Source organism: Pleurodeles waltl, chromosome 7, assembly GCF_031143425.1.
Source record: "Pleurodeles waltl isolate 20211129_DDA chromosome 7, aPleWal1.hap1.20221129, whole genome shotgun sequence".
Classification (NCBI taxonomy): Eukaryota; Metazoa; Chordata; class Amphibia; order Caudata; family Salamandridae; genus Pleurodeles; species Pleurodeles waltl.
Genome location: NC_090446.1, coordinates 696,274,521 through 696,294,201, shown reverse-complemented (window position 1 = coordinate 696,294,201; position 19,681 = coordinate 696,274,521). Strand labels below are relative to the sequence as shown.

General features: G+C 43.6%; 1 protein-coding gene across 1 annotated transcript in view; it reads right to left on the bottom strand.

The window, feature by feature from the left end:
* FGF1 (fibroblast growth factor 1) overlaps positions 1-11,703 on the bottom strand; it is a 328,310-nt gene extending 316,607 nt beyond the window's left edge. The window contains exon 1 of the mRNA XM_069244700.1: positions 11,416-11,703. The gene's annotated coding sequence lies outside the window, so the exon portion shown is untranslated. The remainder of the gene's footprint in view (positions 1-11,415) is intronic.
* Positions 11,704-19,681: the final 7,978 nt, after the last annotated feature.

Here is a 19,681-nt window from a genome sequence, read left to right as displayed (position 1 = left end):
TCTATTTTATTGAAGGCAAGGAATATGTTTCAGAGTTAATTATGTAACAATATTTCTTCTAGCTGTAGAAAAAGACAGGAAACTTATGATTCTAATGCAAAATGTATGTGTATCATGAGAGAGGATCCTGATGTTGCAAATAATTAGGAAATTTATTATATTTGGCAGAACTGTATGAAATAATTGAAATGACAATACCCTTTTGATGAGAAAATCCAGTATAGTTGCAAACTTGGTGGTGTCATCAACAACCACTGGACACTCAATCTGATGCTTGAAGTGAGCCCACCTGAAGGACCAATCCAGAGGATCGTGGATATTTTAATTAGTGAGGAACTTGGAAACTTAGAGCTAGTGCACTCCTGCACCAAGCCTGGTCACTCTGCTAGAGCCACTCCAGAATGTGCTGATAATGCCCAGCTGCTCTCTGCTTTCCTGAATCTCTATACCCCTTAGTTTCCTATTGATGAATAAAGTTATACATATTTGTCCCATTTATTTATGCTGTTTAGTACTAATTTACCCAACTAATTCTGAACGCCTGAGTTGTCCAATATGCATTTCCTGTTCTGCAATTTGTGTTAGAGATAAGGATGGCCCAGCTCTAAAACTGATTTTTAAGAACTTTTTTAGGATGATTTATTGATGTCACCATCATCTACTTAAAAATCTGAAATGAATGTGCATATTATAGTTTTGCTGATCTATGATATTCTTTTAGAGTGCTTAATAGTATTGATGTCTAGTAGATTAAATCTTTTCTGACGTTTTGTTCGGCCAATGGTTTTCATGTATGTTTATAACTAAGTTTTATGCATCATATATGTGACATTGATTTTGAACTTGTAATGAAGCTTTGAAATTTATTCAGCTTGGAGTTTGATTTGGTTTTGAGTTATCCATGGTGTTTAGAATTGTTTATGCTTTCATGTTAATGATTTGTGATTGAATGTTTCTGACTACTACGCTCTTCGCCAAGTCGAGCGATCTAGTCGCCCTCTAGTGCTGAGACTAGCGATGACATCTCACCAGCGTCCTTGTTGTTTCTGAACCCGAGGCGGGAAGAAGATCTTCACGAGCGTGCCAACAATACATTAACTACGTCCCCTTTTCCTTGCCCATACACAGGAATCATGAATTTTACTTCAGGCAGTGAACCAGAAGGTTAAGGTGCCCAGGTTTACCTTTTGTAAGGACGTTACTTTAGACTGTAAAATGAATTGTGAAAAAACATAAACTAAAGTAACCTTTAATTTGCAAAATGTGTAAAGTGATTTTATAAGCAACATTTCTGTACATTCCCGATCTGTTTTCCCCTTAATCTTGAATGTATCATTTCTGTGCATTTCATTTTTGTTTCTAGTCCAGATTGCATATTTTAAAATATTTGATAGGCAAGTGATCAACTGGGGCCAAGTCATTGTATCTTTGCTAGCAAGAATCCCCAAGACTCAAAGAAATTATTCTGCTAAATACATTTTCAAATGAGTTGTTGGTTCATTTTATACTCCATCTACGTTTCTGTCTATGTGTGGTTTCTGGAATTTGCTTCCTACGGAAGGTACAGCTAGAGAAATTAAGGGCCATATTTATTGCAAAAGTGGTGCAGGGCAGCACAGAAAGTCAACTTGCTGCGCTGTACTGCGTCACTGGGGAAGGGCAGGAATGCATCGCACTAAAAGAATACAGCACATTTCTGTCCTTTCCTCCTGCACTGGCGCACAATGAGCTGCCTTGCGAAGCGCCAACACAGGCAACCTACATTGCTTGCAGGATTGTTTTAGTGGCGGAAGGGGCTCCATCTTGCCAAAGAAAACATTTTTAGAGGCATTTTCCTCTATCTATGTGTGCTGCATAATGCAGCACACATTTAAAGAGGAAGTAACAAGGAGAAATAAATACATTTCTCCTTGTTACGCCTCTCCTGGGGAGGTGTATCTTTTTGCACTCTCCCAGGTTTACCAGCTTTGGTAATTCCAGGAATGTGTAAAAAAGCATGGGAGTTGTGTGGGAACATCTACGTAATGGCCATAGAATGCCTCACTTGGGCAGGGAAATTCAACACAGTGAGTGGCCCGGTGTTGCATTACTACAGATTTTTGAAGCCATACACAGCAACACAAAGTGGCTGTGCGTGTCTTCAAAAATCTCAATTAGAGGTTTGCGTCATGAACGTACCATGCTGCCTGGTACAAGCATGATGCAGAACTTTCATAAGTATGCCCCTAAGTGCACAGGCAGTGATTATGTATCTCTACACTCCCTGCTGAGTTTTACAAGTCTGACAATCTGGTACTTGGTGGCAGTAATACCTAACAGGGTATCTACATGGCAGTATTCCAGAGGGGCTTTTAAAGGGGGGGGCAACACAAATCTAAAGGAACGTGTTGTAATTAATCTGCATATTGAAATTTTCGAATGCACTTTACCACAACTTGAATAAAAAGTTTTGTAACCAAGTGAGATTAACATCATATTATGAAATGTTTCATTTTCCATTACCACCCATCTCTAAATCATTCCTCAAGTCTGTACTCTGAGAGTCGAATTAGTGGCATGCCAGACATGCACCCCCATGTTTTTACTATTTGAGCAAAGATAAGAGGGACAGGGAGCTTCTTAATGGGTTCAGTGTACTGCCTCCCTAAAATCAGTACAAATCAGAAAAGTACACTGTTCCACATGAATGGCCAAGGTTAAAAAAGGCACTTCTATGCTTAGAAGCTAGAACCCTCGGGCTGGCGCTACAATGTCCCACGGGCCCCACAAGAGGGGCTCTGTGCCAGAGATCTTTTGAGATGCGTGACCTACCCACAGCCGCACACCAGGAAGGTAGAGTCCCGTTGCCCTTCTTTTTGTTGATAGAGTAGAGGAACATTATTTCCATTCCACTCCCCTTTGTTTTTAACCTTGACCGAGAGCTGTCACGTAGAATAAACGTATTGCTGTGTGGTTCTCGAGCCAACTTTAACCTATCTTCTCCAGCTCCCCTCTCCTTCATGTAGGTCTGAATTCTTTCCTACTCTTCTCTTCGCCATGCACTTCAAAAGATCTCTAGCAAAGAGTCCCCTTGTGGGGCCCATCGGACAATGCAGTGCAAACCAGATGAGAAGCAGACCTGATGATGAAGCATGACATCCACTGGATGTGTGAGGCTTCTAGGTTCTAAGCATAGAGGAGCCTTTTTGACCATTGGCCATTCGTGTGGAACAGTGTAGTTTTCTGATTTTTACTGTTTGAGCATCAATCAATGTACTTTATGAGCACTTAGTGGCCAGAGTTAGCGAGGCGGCGTGAAATGAAGCTCTGAAGTAGGGTAGGCTTTTACCGAGGTATGCCATGTGTGTGCTGCTCATTGGCTTTGATCCAGGAATTCACTTATCACCATATGCCAATGGCATTACCATCATATGCCACACTACCCTGATGCTGGAGGAAATTCGGGCAGTGAGTTGTCCTTCAGATATAGCACTTTTCCCAGAAATCAGACGATTGCAACCCAACTCTAAATCATCTCTTTGCCACCTGTCTCTCGAAGAATCTTGGAAACACAATTATTTAAAATTGGCTTTGAATGAGCACTGGCAGCTCAGAATGCGGTGGGACCAGCTGAATACGTTGAATGCAAGCGTGAGAGAAGCAGTACGTTTGAATGAATTCGTATGAATGACTCAATCTGAAAAAGAACGACTTTGTATCAGGAAGTCAAAACTTGAAAAACAATAGATTAAAAAAATCTCCGAAGTTTCAAAATTGAATGTACAATATATTATTAGTCCGATATATAAATACATGTTCACGTTTCCAAAATGGAAAGGTCTAGTTAGTAATATTGTTTTGAAATGGAACGTGTTACCCATTGTAGACAGAATAAAAATGCTGCTAACACTGCCACCTTACCTTGGATTAATCTGACCTGCTAAGTCAGATGTTTCTCTTTTTAAAGGCTCTAAAATAAATGTTAAATATTGCAAACTCCAATCCCATGTTACCTATGCCCATCGACACCTCACTCTCCCACAGCCTCCAAACAACCGGTGACTCCTTTCTATGGAAAGCATGAGGGTGTCCCCATAACTTCAACTACCACCACCTCTGCCGTACAGTGTGCCCACACCTTCCCTCTTTGTCCTCCTATGGTTAATGCTGATGTGAGGCACGTGTAGACACGGGATGCCCTTGAGCCCCTAAAAGCCTGAATGAACCGCACTTCACCATAAGACTGTTTGGTCCCAAGTAACCTTTAAAAAAAAAATCTTTGCCATTCAAATCCCACAAACCATTTTATTTTAAAAATTAGGATTTTCCAAAAGAATGAATTTCTGACTTGCTGGTTTTTATCATGTTCTATTTTTAATTTAGTGGTATACCTATTTTATTTTTAAACTTTTCTCCTGTTCCCGGTTTCGCACATCTCATCCATCCAAACCCTACTGCATTTAAGCTCTAGCTCTCTGCTCAAGGCTCCTTCCCCTTCAGTATCTTCCCTCCACTTGCTTTCCTAGATTGTGAAACAAATTCATATTTTCATTCCCACAGGGCATGAGGCCTAATATGCACTAAGACATCTGCTGCATATGAAGGGTACAAACTGTCCCTTGGGTCTTTATCGCCACTGCAACATGACTACTAACCTAAAATGTATCAATTTATATAGCCAAGTGCACCGAATGCCCATGGGATGTCTACTCTGGTGCCTTATAAAATCTGGAATTTATACAAATTAACAATTGTACAAACAGAATGAATAAATATGGGCCCTTTCCGTTCCCATCTTCAGCCACAGTTAAATGCTCAATGTGCATCTTCTCTAATTCCATATCTAAGGCCCGGCTCCCAAGGTTCTGAGATGGCAATGGGTCTAGCTTCATATCTGATAGCCCTCTGACCCGGAATCTAGCTGCTGGGTCAGCCATTGGCAACCATGACCACAGTTTTGATGATGGTACCCCACCCTTCAGGGAGGTTCCTCTTCGAGACTGAATCAGGATGAATCAGGCACAGAAGAGGAACAGGGAGGGGAAGGTTGCCGCAAGCCAATACAATGAGATTTTACTGACACTGCATTACATTCAGGAGCACCAAATCATGTATTCTTGAGGCTCTGTGGCGAAATGGTGAGGTTGAGAAACCATAAGAAGAAATCAAAAGATGCACATGGTAGAATAACTACATTCAACAATCAAATCCACCAAGTAATTTCAAAGTTATGAGGGGAACAAGTGGGAAAACTACCACTTCAGCAAGACATCAAGTAAGGAATATGGCAACGATCAAGCACTCATACTTGTATACTTATAACAGGCGATTTCATGACAAGTCCCGAGCAGAAAAATAATTTCTGCCTCTGCAATTTTTCACCAAGAAAGCTGTGCTTTCGGGTGCTCCTCAGTGAAAATGTGTGTAAAATAATCTAATTGGTGTAACTTAACTTTGAGCTGAACATGTCGAATTAAGATCAACAGTGAGCGGTTAGCATGAGAATGACCATACCTAAGCTGGTGAGAAACACAAAGCAAGCGCCAATCTCTGACACGCAGCCACACAACAAGGGTTAATGGTCTGACATGATCTTGATTTCCCAACGTTCCAGGTGTATCGGAAGTGACATCATAAACCCTTGACCAAGAGTTGATTGGTTGCTGTGCCCTAAGTCTCTCATCTGCTTCCTGTGTGAAGTAGAGTTGCTTAGCCCCTCGGGAGCCTCCAATTTGCCAGAGGAAAAGGTAGTTTGTGGAAGTTACACAAAGAAAACTGTCTCCATAGTGAGGGGAGCAACCATACTGCCTGCGGTCCAAAGGGCAAGCCAGTAGTAGCAGCTACCACGCTGGGCTGCCTCTAATTGTGTTTCATAGAAAGGTGGGGTTGTAGAGACAGAGCACTCTGTGATATGGAAAAAGGGAATAATTAATTCTGTGAGTGTGATTGGCCCCTTTCCTGCCACCACATACTTTATGATTTATTTAGTTATTTCCTCTTTATAGCATCGTCACTAAAGTGGTTTGCAAAACTACAAGGAAGAGAAAAACAAATAAAATAAAGGCATTATTTCAGCAAAGAACGCGGTGGTAATCACATTTAGAGCAGAGGTTATGTGAACACAAATGGATATCAACAACAGGAAACTGTGCAAGCCATTTGTAACCGGCTAATTGGAATTTTGATCAAAACAGACAACAAAGTGGTCCCTTGAGAGCCTCTTAAAAGGCCGCACGGGTTCAAAAGTAGCAGTTTATTACAGCTGAGATTTGGTGATTTTTCTTTTATGGTTATGTTCACAATCAGTGTAAAAGTAGCAAGGACCCGTAAAAAGAAGCTGCATCGACAAGTGTTGTTGAAGCGTCCAGCGTAGCTTTGGTGGAGGGGTGCCACATTGGAGCCCCTACACTCATCATGCACCAGCTGCAGGACCCGGGGGCTCAGCAAGACCAATCCCAGGAGCAGTTGTTGTAACTCCACCACTACTGGGACACACCGGTTGGCTGAGTCTGGCTATACAGGAAGCTGTGAAATGACATGACCGTGGTGCTTTATGTAGGAGATGCCAAGAGGAAACGGAAAAATGCTATGATGATTTACCTGCCAGTGGCAATATGGAATCCAAAATGGCAAAGGTGCGTTACATTCTGGGGAACAATTACGAATTCTGGATTGGCAATGATGCTTTGCCTACTAGAAGGCCAAGTTGATTCTTGAAAAGCAAAGAACTTTGCATGCAGAGGGCATGTGAATGCTAGGATGAAAATGTCACTTAACTTGCCTGGGGCAATGACAGCTTTGCTTTGTGTGCCTTGGGCCAATAAGGATTAATGGTTCTTTACCTTCTGGTGGCCGTATGGCTACTAGAATGGCATGGTACTTTCAAATCTGGGGACCTTCAGATACTGCAACTGCAAAACCATTTTATATGAAGGTCCACAGTGAGGATCAGAGGCAAACAAATGTTGCTGGGATAGTAGAACTGTGGTTGCACTTTAAAAATAAGAGGAATGTGGAGACTGGCACGACAGTGGCTATGTGTAGGTAATATATTGGTAAAATCTGTACACTGACATCATTGCAGTACCACTAGCATTTTTGCCAACTCTACTTTTTCAGGTCTGAGACTGTATAATCATTGACTGGAGGACAAAAACTCCTTAAAGACCACTTGCACAGTTACCAGCTCTCAGACATAGCGATAATCCTTGGTCTTTCTCATCATCAGTTATTGCAACAGATAGGCTGGAATATTAAACAGAACTCTGGCCTACTTTAGAAACACCCTATGGAGTCTGACGCATTCAATAGCATACTACTGCCAGCAACCCTGAATGCCTGAGCAGCATCCTCAGGATTTTTCCCACACTGGAACATCCGAACAACATCTAGTTATAGAAGTTATCCTGGCATACAATGCATCACCTAATATAGCCTTGGAACCAGCCGCAGCGGGCTCCATCGGCCATTAAAGGCCCGCTCCAGCATGAAAGGCCTGAGCCGAAGGTGAGGGCCTTTAACAAGGGAGCGGGACTTTAATTGCAGGTATAGCACAGCTACGAAGGGCTATAAAGCTATTAGAACATTCTGTCACTAGAGGGCAGAATGTTATAATAAATAAAACAAAGTTCTCACGGAGCCCAAGGGGACTAAAATCCCCTCGGACTCTGTGAGGCTTTTGTTCCGAGCTATTGCTGTGAACAAAGACAATTGGAATGTGGACACTCCAGGCTTTTACCAGTCAGTAAAAGCCCAGAGCACTTGATTGTCTGCAATGGAGCTAACAACACTCCAATGTTCTAATATAGCCTTAGAACCTGCCGTAGCAGGCTCTACCGGCCATTAAAGGCACGCTTCCACGTTAAAGGCTCGAGCCGAAGGCGAAGGCCTTTAACAAGGGAGAGGGCCTTTAGTGGCCGGTAGAGCCCACTACAGCGGGTTTGAAGGCTATTAGAACATTCTGCCACTCGGGGCAGAATGTTCTATTAAATAAAACAAATTCCTCACGAAGCCCGAGGGGATTAAAATCCCCTCGGGCTCCATGAGGCTTTGTTCACAGCTATTGCTGTGAACAAAGAGAACATTGGAATGTTGGATCCGGGTTTTTACCGGTCAGTAAAAGCCCAGAGCACTCCATTGTCTGCAATGGAGATCCGAACATTCCAATGTTCTAATATAGCCTTAGAATCCGCCGTAGCAGGCTCTACCGGCTATTAAAGGCCCGAGCCGAAAGCCCGCTCCTGCGTTAAAGGCCCGAGCCGAAGGCGAGGGCCTTTAACAAGGGAGAGGGCCTTTAATAGCCGGTAGAGCCAGCTACGACAGGTTCTAAGGCTATTAGAACATTCTGCCAATCAGGGCAGAATGTTCTATTAAATAAAACAAATTCCTCACGGAGCCCGAGGGGATTAAAATCCCCTCGGGCTCCGTGATGCTTTATTCACAGCTCTTGCTGTGAACAAAGAGAACATTGGAATGTTGGCGCTGCGGGCTTTTACCGGCCAGTAAAAGCCCGGAGCACTCCATTGTTTTCAATGGAGCTGCCAACATTCTAATATATAATAGCATCACTTCTGATGGTGTTGTATTTGCTAGCTAATAACTGGGTTATTGTCTGGCACAGGAATAACAATTGGCATTATGTCAAAACACAGTATCTACAATAGTCTTTTCTTCTCGTAAAATAGGAATTTTAATGCCCACTTTTAAAGTGGAGTTCACACAGTCAGAATGGATTAGTTGCTCTTACAGCAAAGATATTTGCCTGCTGTCCCTTGAGCATTTTATATTTGGCAGAAACATTTCTTATACGTTTATAAATTATGGTTGTGGAGAAATGTTGCTCCTGGTTAATAAGCCGAGTGGGCCAAGATATGTTAAAATATTGAATTAGCTCCTCTTAAGAACTGCCTGTAAAGGCTATGTTTCTCAACCAATTTATTTAGGAAAATGCTTTAAAATGCAGTGTTCTGTCTCAATTTTTTTCACAAATTTTCTTGGGGGTCAACTCCCATTGCCAAATCATCTTACTGTGGGTCCAGCTGCCAGTCGCTCTGTGAGCATGGAGCTGAAATGAACACATCCAGGCTTGGTTATGGTATAGCCAGTGCTTTAAATGGGCTGGTACTCTCCGGTACTGAGTACCGGAACTTTTTTTTTGAGAGGGAGAGTACCTGCACTTCTCAAGAAAAAAGTAATACTTTTCATTGGAGAGTACTGGCACCTCTCAGAAACAAGCAGGTACTCTGATACAGAGTACTTGCACTTCTATTTTTCCATTTCAAGCACTGGGTATAGCGCACAAGTCACCCGGGACAGTTTCCTGGGTATTTTGAGTCCCAGTCCAGAGCTAGTATTAAGGAACTGATGAGAATTACAAACAAGCATTTGCAATGCAATAGGTCTTGCATTTGAGAGAGTTAAAGCTATTGGTGTTGTAAATGACAATGTCTTTTACATATGTGTTTTGGTTTGGAATCTAGTGGATGTATGCCAGATGCCACAGCAACTCTCCCAAGCCTGTCGCTGCAGGAGAGTGGACACAACAAGGCCGCCATTTTGGGAGTGTTTTTGTCTCATTCCTGCAGACTGGCTGTGATATTATACACAGGGGTCCAGAGGGTGATGTGAAAGAGCTCTGCGCCTGTGACAGTGACTGTGGGGGACATTCGAGGTGGGGCCTCTTCAAACAGGAAGCAGTGCTATTTGAGCACTGTTTTAGACTGTGCTTCCGGAAGTGGCATCTGCAAGGTTGCTGTAGCTGTGAGGGGACTATTGAAGCCATGACACCAGTGAATTCTGAGAGGAGAAATTGATGGAGCTTGCTCCACTTTTGTCCCTTATGATACGCTGCACCTCTCACTGTGACACCCTTATGTTAGCTTCTTTGCGCTACATGATTATGAAAATGGCTGCCTCTACTAACTGACCTCCATTTGACGAGTTTGCGCTAACTGATCTCTATTTAAGGAGGCCCAATTTACATCCAAACGCTAGATGTTTTTTTGTTATCAAGCTTGAGGCTGTGAAGTACTTGGGTCTAGAGTCATGACTCCTTTTCCACCATTTTGGAGACAACACCTTTCGCCATTTTCTTGCCTAGAACTAACCTATGTACTTGGGTGGTGACCCCCCGGAGATTATCAGGAGCACATGCTACCGCCTAGTGTTAAGCTTTACTCAAGCCAGTCGGTTAATGCATCCACTGCAGAGGTCTTGAGAAAGCGAGAATGTCACAGATTGCAAGCCTGGCATACCTTTTTCATCTTTTCATCTCTACAAGGTTGATGCAAATGAATTATAGCGATTTTGTTAAGAATGGCACCTGCTATGCTGCGCTATAAAATGGCAGAACCTGTATTACCAGGCGCTATATTAAAAAAAACAAGTTATACCCAGACTGCCCCAACACGCATGAGACAAAGAACCCTAGGGTAGAGGATGTGAAGTAAACTGCTGACTTTGAAGATGGGGAACATGGTTCGAGTCTCTGCACCGGCTCAAAATTCTGTCATTCTGGGCTAATCACTTAATCTCCCCTTGCTACCAAAAATGAACGTGTTCAAATTTTAGAGGCAGTGTTACCTGATCATAGCTACTGTATGCATATGACATATGCATCTGTTGTTTTTAACCAATAGTGGTATCAGACAAGCATTTCACGACATTACATTGTTCCTGAGAATTATGGATTTCCGCCAATGTGAAGCATAGGAAATAAACTTTTTATGTGAACACAATTGTTAACATATGTGAAACAATTGAACAGTGCACAATTGGAGGTATGTTAAGGTCAATAAAGCACATTTTAAAAAACAAGATAACAGAACAGATCGATAGTTGTTGATGTTTACTTCATTGCATATACCCATTTTCTAAAGACGTGAGTGTAATTTTGAGAATGAGCGGGAGCTAAACAAAACTATTTCTGTAGCAGAACAGACGCACTAACGTGCGAGTGATGCAACTATCTTACATCAGGTTCTCTGCGGCTACACCTGTGGATGTAAGATGTCATTAACACGTATGCAAAGAGTAGCGAACAAGGATGCCATGGACCCCAGTGCAAGCAGGGAAAAAAGGCCCCCTGCGGGGCTGTTGGGGCAATAAACAACACCACTGGCAGGGTTAAATGGTCCCCGCAGGGCTCTAAATCCCGGTACCACCCCACCTGCTGCACCAACAGTAGCCCCTCCGCAAACTGTGCATGCACTGCGGTGAATGTGCCCATGCCACGCCCACAGAGATCCGCTGCAGCAAAAAGAGGGACGCTGAAAACTGCCTCTTCCAAGTTAAATATTTACTATGCTCAGCACCAGTTCTGTCCACTTGTCTCTTCCTTCCCTGGCGCACCTCCCCCAACACACAGACCAAGTACCCAGATGCCCATATAACCCACATTTTTACTCCTTAATGCCATGTGAAACATGTGGCACGTACCTGCAGCCGATCAGCGTCCCAGAGGCCTATAGAAGCCGCGCGCGTTGTTTTGCTGGTGTGAGGCAGGAAATCTTACTGAGTGCTGCAGTGGATCAGGGAGAACGAGGGTGGGTGGAGTGGGGGGAGGAGCGGCCGCTGTCAGCAGGTTTAACTTCAGCTGCACGCCTGCCTCCTGCCCTCTGTGAGGCAGAGGCGCCCTGTGGTGCCAGGCTGAGGAGGATAGCCTTTCGTTTTATTGCGCGCTTGGGGGGATAGACGCGAGCTGGGGCATGTGCGTGACACAGAATCCCTGCCGGATTACGTCATGATCACTGTGCGGTGCTCCCAGATTAAAAGCAGGAAAAGAGAACTATAAAACCGAACAAGGTGTGAATTGGGTGTGGTCAGGTTCGTTCTTCGACGCTTGGGCACAGGTGCTGTCAGACTGTACTGGAAGTGGAAAGGTACCGAGAGCCAGAACTGAACCAATTCCAGCTGGCGGCAGCTTCGACCTCCAGCCAAAACGCAAATAAAAATGTATATTTAGAACACATTTAAAATAATAAAATAAAACCCATAAACTTAAATAGCTCTTGTCGTTTACATACAAGCGGCGTCCTTGACAAATTCCCAATATGTGTCCATCGGAAAACTCAGGATTCAGCAGCCGAGCTCAACCCTGTGAGCTACCAAAAAAACAACAGTCGGTGTTAGTGCAGATCGTGAATACCTGTGGCCACGATTCTACCTCTGTTGCATAGATAACATCGCGAAGGTATTTCATGATTCTAACAGCACCTTGAAATTGGCCTCTACCTATAATGTTCTAATTCTTGATTTTATATTTTTGGGCTTGCCAAGATTTCAGAGCTGCTTTTCGGCAGGAGCGCAGGTCAGCCTAATCTTTCCAATGCCACCAGTATGTGATTAACCCAACTGTGCTTTAGCACCTGTATGGAATGCTAAAATTAGCTCAGCCAATCAGAATGCTTAGAATGCTGGCGGTACCTCCTGTTGTGTGTCTGGATTCGAGGTTCAGTGAGAGGGCGATGCAGGGGCATAAAGCAAACAGGTTCGGCCAGACTGTTTGCCTCTGTTGAATGAGGTTAACCGACTGCCCTCACCGTGCCTTGCATTAACAGCTGTTAAAAGCCCTTCCCGCTACCTCTAGCGAGGTGTACTGATCTGCTGCAAGGCGTGGACAACCACAGAACATGTCCTCCTCACTAGAAATATGTGACAACAGGAGGCAGGAGCAGTTGAAGAAGAGACGTTTTATTCCTTCCAATAGAAGTATACCTGCGATGCCACCCAGTCACCAAGCCAGTCTCCAGCTGCCTTGAAAACCGGGCTTCCAGAAGACGGCCATAGCAGGTTGTGGAGGGGACAAAGGGTGTAATTCCAGGGTAAATTGATGTAAAATTCCCACAAATCACAATACATATCTTTGCCTTTGGCTTAGCCCCATAATTGAGTAGAAGACAATGAACAACAGTTAGTGCCATCTGCAGAGGGCATGATGGCTGTTAACACCGTAAAGTGCATGCATTTCTGCATATGTACAGTTATGACTTGGAAGATATTACAAACTATGATAGAAAAGCTTTTGGAGTTTACAAGCTAATTTTCAAGCCTTTTAAAAACCCAAACATTTGTGTGATTTGGTGCACATCTTCATTTATTTAAGGTACTTTCAGTAGCAGCGAACATGGCACATAACAACATGTCATAGCACTTGGTTTAACATGCACTGTATATCATTTTAGTAGATTCTAGGGTATCCTGTGCAGGGTTACTATATTTATAAGGGTTACATTCTCTTTATGTCAGATCCAGCTAATAGTTTACACAATATTTTGCAATTTTCTGGTTCCAAGCAGTTACCAGCAGATGTAAAAAGATGAGGTATTTTGTGGTGAAAGGCAGAAGTGGATCGTTCTAAACTACAAACAGCTAAGGTCGAGACCTATGGAGTCAATTGGATTATACTTTTCCATGGTCTCATTTCTTAATTGTAATCTTGATTAAACAGTTCCGTTTTCAAGCTCTTCCTAAAGAGTAAGTACTTCTGGCTCCATCCTCCTGGGTGGGTGGATCTTCACAGGGGGTCTGGCCGATTCGGAGATTTCTCAACCAGATAATAGGGCTGGGGGAGAGTCAATCACGTGTCTAGCTCATCTGACTCGCCACCATTTCCACTTGCCTCATAGAGACACCAGCCTTACAGGAAATGTAATATCTTTCAAGCCACCACATAACCCGAGGGTGAAACTACAATCTATGCCGGACTGGCTACCAGGCGGCTGGCACGAGTGGGCTGGCACGGTGAAAGTCGGTTTCACTGCTATTACATTCCTATTAGTAGCACATCTAAATAAACAACGCCAAAACAAATGGTTTTAAAGCGTGTCTAAAGCCTGCCTTAGAAAATTTGCACTTTCTTTTCTTCCTCAAGAAAACATTACCAGGAGGTATGATTTCTATGCGTAAGTGGCTATTGAAAATGAGTTGACACATATTAGATTTATACAAGTATTAAGTCCTGCAATTAAGAGCATTGTGTTGGCTCCCCAACATCCTCCAGCGTCCTGCTCTTTAACCCAGTGGAATATAAATGAATGCACAGATTTTGGGCACTCCAGGCAAAAAAAGCAATATGCCATTGTAGCCCCTTTCTGTGAACCAAGAACTAGAATTGTCAAAGCCAACAGGTCTGGCTTAGAAGTGACAATGCACATAAACACAGGTATATACAAATGTCTTTTATATGGCATTCATCCATACATTATTATTATTATTATTATTATTATTATTATTATTATTATTAAGTGCATCTTTACGGAAGAATCTTAGTGCTAGGGATACCTCAAGGGCAGAGGGGTTAAAGGGTAAAAGACAAATCACGAAAAACAAATAAATAAATAAATCTGCCGATATCTCAGTAATGAGAAGTCAAGGGTTGAGCAGAGAAGTGTGCTCGTACTTTTGTCTTGAATACGGTGAAGTAATGAATCACTTGAATTTCTAGTGGAAATTCATTCTGGCCCTACTACTCACAAAGTCACTTTGGGGCACTTTGAGTAATAGAGCAGTGTTTGAATAAAGGGTCCTCATGGGGCAATATGTAATTGTCAATTTTGAACGAAAAAGACACTCAATTTTATAAAAGGATTTGTGAACAAGACGAGCTATCTGAAGCAAAATTGTTTTTTCTATAATCAACCAACCCAATCTATCTCTGGCCTGTGAGATATGCTCAAATTTCTTCAGCCTCCATGCTGTTCTTACTGCCAGATTTTGAAGGCACAATGGTTATTGCACATTCTGTAAACATTAATACATGCAGCTGCCGTATAAAACACAGTTACCATAACATGAATCACTAATGTTTGTGTGTTTTTAGGTCAAGCCGAGGCAGCGCGTGTGCTGTCGCTTCAAGACAAGTTGTATACACTTTGTGGGCTTACAGCCCACCCATTGCCTTTTTATTTGTTACTTTCATTCCCCTTTAAAAATACTTGCTTACTAGTTGTTAATGTTTTCTCTTTGTCCCTCATTGTTGTCATTTGTTTCCTCCCATGGAGCAGCACCTAACTAATGGTATCTTTCCATTTTGGTGCTTATCTGTTTGTTTTGGGGCACTATTTATTTCTTAGTTTCCTTCTCATGTTTGGTGAAGCTTCCCTTTTCATTTGTAGAGCATTCTGGCTCCGAGCTCCATTCTGTTTTTCTAAACAGGCAGTAAATCTTGTTCTTATGTCATCACATTTGCAAAGCATTCAAAGACTGAGAACAAATTTGTCAGTGACCATGGTAGCCTTACACCTCACATGCTTATGTCACTTCCTTATCCACAGAGTTGCCAAACTATCACTTTGCCTTGTCTTCTTAGTGAACTATTCCTGCTGCTGGCATCGACTGCCACTCTGTAGCCTCTGCTCACTAATCCATTGGTGTCTGAGACTTTGGCAGCTTTTCACCCTTAATGCTTAGTAACTGCATCGTTGTCCAAGCCATCCTGGTTGTCATATACTGTTTGTAAGCCCGTGCCTGTCCATGACCCTTCAAGCTTGCCCTCAGAATGGGTCTCTCTTCTCCTTAACTACCTTTCATATGTTTGCCCTCCCATGTAAGTGTAACCACCTCAGTTTGCAACTTTTAACATGCCCACCATCCCCTTGTGCCATTAAGTAAGAATTCACAATTCTTTTTAGGCACAGCACAGCTGTCTGGCTGCAAAAGGCATATTGCTCTCTCTCAGCCATGTGTCTCTCTGCCCCACCCCCTCCATATTCTTCAGAGTGCTTCTCCCTGCAATCCTGCAACCCTCCACCCAACCTGTTTTACGGATAAAATTTTGTCAGGACATTCTTGGGAGCAAGGAGTGCAAACTGACAGGCCCTGTGCTTTGAGTGCTGTCCGGGGAGCTGTACAAGGTGCACTGGTACTGCCAGCTGTGTTGTTACAGCTCCACGAAGACCAGTGCTGGGTCTGCGCTCAATAAATCACAGTATATGGGCTTTTTATTATTAAAGCAGCAGTGTGACGCCTGCCTTAGCCTCTTGAGCTTTCACAGTCACTCATTTAACATTTAACAGTCGACATTTAATTGCAATATGAAAATAAATGCAGCAGTGTATCCATCTCTTTGTGAGCTGAGAATTGCCATGGAGAATATTTCTGGAAGTGCAAACACATCAACCTTATTTTCTGAGGGCTCCTGTTTACTTAATGTCCCAGTTTTGCTTGTTCCCCATGTTGTTGCCCATCCCCACACTTCCTCCTTTCATTGTTGGCCAATCCACCCACCCACCTTCCTTGCTCGCTGCTGCTTATTTTATTGTCTGTCCTGTCCATTTATGTGTCTGTAAGACACGTATGTGCTCTGCATGCCCATGGTGTCTTCTTGCACTATCACTTTCATGGAAAGTCGGATTGCTTCCCTGGGTCCTGTTCAGGGATGGACTTGCCTTAGTGGGCATCAGGCGTTTCCCTGGGAGGCTTGAAGGGTGGGGACTGGTTTTGATACTGGAGGTTTGTTTTGCAGCTGCAAACACAGCCCCCAATAACAAAAGCAGTGCTGCTTCTCACTTGCACCCCTACCCCTCCTGCCCGGCTGCTGGTCTAACAAATTTGCCAGGGCTGCCTTGGGTGCTCAGTCCGGCTATGGTCCTGTTCATTCAACCCCCAAAAGTGTAACTCTCACAACCTGCTTGTGGGCAAGTTACACATAAGGCGTTTCATGCCACACCATTCATACGCTCATGAGAAACTTAATCTTCTTATGGACACATTTTTGCTTATGGGCAAAAAAGTTGTCACTGGCCTGCAGAGCACTGAGGGAGGAAACAGATTAAACGGCAGACTCCCTGGCGCTGGACAGTTTTGTTTTCAGCAATGTGTTGTGGAGTGCAAACCAGAGGTGTCTTGCATGACCTGAGGACTTTTCTCAGCTGTTCACTCCATGGGTTTGTCCTGCTGCCATGTCTCACCCTCCTCCCGCTTCGCTGCCTCACTTCCCGGGCAGGGAAGCCTTTCCCAGACAACAAACTAATCTCTTGTTAGTGCTGGGCATGCAAGGTTAAACAACATGTCACAGTAGTTTTCGTCACTTGTGCATAAGATGAAGATATATTAAAAAAACTTTTTAAACAGCTATTCAAAAGGGTCTGTTTTTATTGACTGCAGAAAGAAGTGAGGCTAATGCAGTCAAGCGAGATGCAATGCTATTGTGTTGTACACAGATCTCCTCAGTAGAGGCTCTAAGGTGTTTAGACTGCAGTACAGCATCCATTTTAGGACATCCTCATTCCTCACTCCTCATCCCTACTTCTCATCCCTGCTTCTCATCCATCATCCCTACTTTTCATCCATCATACATCATCCCTACTTCTCATTCATCATCCCTGCTTCTCTTCAATCATTTCTACTTCTCACCCATCATCCCTACTTCTCATCCATCATACAGTACATCATCCCTACTTTTCTTCCATCATCCCTACTTCTCACCCCTGCATCTCATCCCTGCTTCTCATCCATTGTCCCTACTTCTCATCCTTGCTTCTCATCCCTGCTTCTCATCCATCATCCTTACGTCTCATCCATCATCTATACTTCTCATCCATCATCCCTGCTTCTCTTTCATGATCCCTGCTTCTCATCTGTCATCCCTACTTCTCATCCATCATACATCATCCCTACTTCTCCTCCATCATCCCTGCTTCTCACCCATCATACATCATCCCTACTTCTCATCCATCATCCCTGCTTCTCTTCCATCATCCCTACTTCTCATCCTTCATCCCTACGTCTCATCATCATACATCATCCCTACTTCTCATCCATCATCCCTACTTCTCATCCATCGTACATCACCACTACTTCTCATCCATCATCCCTGCTTCTCTTCCATCATCCCTACTTCTCATCCCTCATCCCTGCTTCTCATCCATCATACATCATCCCTGCTTCTCTGCCATCATCCCTGGTTCTTATCCCTCATTTCTGCTTCTCATCCATCTTCCATCATTCCTACTTCTCATGCCTCAGCCATCATCCCTACTCCCCATCCATCATCCCTACTCCTCATTCCTCATCCCTCAGTCATACCAACATATTTTCAGTTTTGTGAAACAAACCTTCACACTGATTGGCTGTCAACAGCCAATCAGAGTTATGAGAGAGGCCTGCATTCTATTTCACTCACAAACAGCCTGTGCTGGGTGAAGACAGAGGAGAGGAAATGCAATGGTGGGTTTGTTTCCAATGAATTCAAGGCTGTACATTTCATTTTATTTAACTAAGTGTTTTTTTGTTTACAGAGGTCTCTGCAGAAAGCTCTGCTGGTTTGGGAAATACAAGGAGCCCACAGCTTGGGCTATAAATTATCTCTTGGAGAAAGGGTTATACAGTTCATCTACAGTTCATTGAAAATCTTTCTGATTTCAGAAAAGAAGCTCTCAGAGATAAAAGCAGCCTTAGACTTAAACATTTTATTTGTTACAAATAAAAAGCAGGTTCAGATTTAAATATACAAATAAAATTAAACCAGAAAAGTAAAAAAAAAAAAAAAAAAAATCATGCATTTTTTAACTTTCAGAACATTGCACCATAACCACATGCGCACACATTGGCTGGTCCCCCTCCACAATACATTATATGATAACATGTCTGATGTAGTCCGTTTCCCAGCTTGCAAAGGTGCAACAAGTGTTCCACATTATTATTTAGCCTATTCACGGTCCCTCTGCATAAGCTCCTCTTCATAATTTAAGCTGCCCCAACGCTACTTCTGTGTGCTCAGGGAAACCTCCTGCCCCATGTCCTCCTGCTCGGCAATACTTTCAATCATCTCGCGCCATGCCTGCATATCCCTCTCAAGGTGTTCATCCCTCCTAGCCCACCTTAAGCGAATTTCTTCTGCCAACGCACATTCCTTGATGTCTGTACCCCAACGCCGCACATCCATCCAGGTAATCGCAACCCTTCAATTGGCCAACACCAGCGCCAATTGTACAAATTTCCTTTGCAATTTGTTTCCTTTTTTTCTCTTGATATCTCCCAAAAGGCACTGGACAGGAGTTCGTTCCACTCTCACCGCCCCCACCTGACCCAAAACTCAGACCACTGTCTCCCAGAAAGTGTGTACTATGTGACAGATCCAGGCTAAGTGCAAGAAAGTTGCTGGTCGCGCATTGCAGCAGGGGTAGCCGTTATCTCTTCTAGGATCAATTCTGTTGAGGAAGGCTGGAGTGATATACGTGCAATGTATATAGTTAAAGTGTATCAACTTAAATCTGGCATAACAGGTGCCCTCGACGGAGCAACGCACATATTGCATTCCACTGCTCCTCCCCCAGCGGTTCAGACAGGTCCTCTTCCCATGCCACCCGTGCTCGCAACACAGTCTTGGGCGTGTCTGCTATCATGGCTTTATATATATGTGATATAACATGAGCGCCCCCCACCATATTCCAGGAGCGCCTGGAGCAGGACCGAGAGGGCAGGGCCTCCGGGTGAGTGGGCCATATCTCCCTGGTGATATGCTGGATGGTGGCGTATGTTAAGAACTGTCCCTGATTTAACCCGAAAGTATCCCGCGCTGCCTCAAACGTGAGAAAGGTCTCTCCGGGGTGTAAATCTGCTATAGTCAAGCACCCAGCCTCCTGCCAAGGTCGAGGATCTACCGTGGCAGCCAAGTGTCGGAACGCCAGAAGATCCCAGAACTCCAATTCCCGTGCAAAGGCAGTGCGCCGCATGATTATTTTTACCACATGCATCCAGAGCT